At 33.8% G+C, this 1,293-nt stretch overlaps 1 long non-coding RNA gene across 1 annotated transcript; it reads right to left on the reverse strand.

The window, feature by feature from the left end:
* Window positions 1-584: 584 nt before the first annotated feature.
* On the reverse strand, window positions 585-1,293 carry LOC100573636. Its single transcript, XR_510873.2, has 3 exons — window positions 1,203-1,293; window positions 1,044-1,125; window positions 585-971 (listed from the first exon to the last, which is right to left on the reverse strand). It is a non-coding gene; the product is annotated as an uncharacterized LOC100573636 (long non-coding RNA).

A 1,293-nucleotide genomic window follows, 5' to 3' on the forward strand; every position in this document is an offset into this window, starting at 1 on the left:
CTCTTGACTGAATATCCCAGTTCAGTAAGAGCAGAAGTAATATCGGTGAGTAAGGTGGAACTATGTAGATTTTTGATGACGACTCTGTATGTGCGAAGGTTTGGGGGGGGGGGGGGGGTAAATGAATGAAAACTAGCGCTTGTTTCGTGTAAATGATCTATTATTGCATTGTAAGTTCGTTTGTCGGTGGGTTGTACAATGAGGTAGACGGAGTTGAATTACAGGTGAAACCATTGGGTCCGGTGATATTTTTTAGAACGGTGTTGAATGCTGAGTAGTTGGATATGTTTTTGATGTGGATTGGAGAGGCCACGGGTTTAGCGTTGTGAACTTTGTGAGGTAGACTGTCCGGATCTTCCGTGGTGCCAGTTGAAGGTGTGGTGAGTACTTTGTCTTCATCGGTGTTGAGTAGGGCGTAACGGTTCGGGGTGATAAAAACTTTTGTGTTTTTGTCGACTTGACTGGGCGAACTGGTAGATAGGTTTCGCTTCGTTGAATTAGGAGTACTCGGCATGATAATGACGTAATGTTATTGTGACAAATTATGTAATAGCGATAAGATAACGGAGCGCAGACGATTACGACGTGCGTGTGTTCATGTTGAACGTTGCAGCCATTTAAATTGGCTTAAATTAAATTAATAATAGTTACATATCAAAACATATCACTACAATTTGTATTGACTGTGTATCTTAAAATAAAATTTTAAATAAATCAATTATAATAGTGGATGTCCTATTATATTTTTTTAAACTTATTTCCAAAAAATAATAGTTTTAAAGAAAAATTAACACACTATGAGTGGATTACAAAAATAAAAAAATAATAATCATTTGTAAAGCTTAAACAATTATTAAGTTATTTAGCATGGAAATAAGCCAAATATCTAATAACCTCATGAAGTAAAAAACATTATGGTAGGAGATTAGCTTCTTAATGTCAAACATGTGAATTCATTTATAATATTATGCCTAAAAAAATATACCAGAATATTAATATTTAATTTGCTAATGCCTAACATTAAATTAATTTCAAATACATACTTTCCGGTGTGCTAAATGGCCCAACACGAGTGTAAACATCAACAGCTCTTACTATAAAATGATATTTTTGACCATTTGAAAGCTATAAAAATAAATTTAAATAAAAAATATAAGATCACACCCTCAAAAAAACAAATAAAATCATTTAAATATATTTACATGAGTAAGTGAGCAAGCCATTGGTAGAGGAAGAGCATTTACATCACCAATTTTCTTCCATAGGTCAATGTTAGGTGGTTGATCGGGAGTC

The sequence above is a fragment of the Acyrthosiphon pisum genome, chromosome X (assembly GCF_005508785.2).
Source record: "Acyrthosiphon pisum isolate AL4f chromosome X, pea_aphid_22Mar2018_4r6ur, whole genome shotgun sequence".
NCBI lineage: Eukaryota > Metazoa > Arthropoda > Insecta > Hemiptera > Aphididae > Acyrthosiphon > Acyrthosiphon pisum.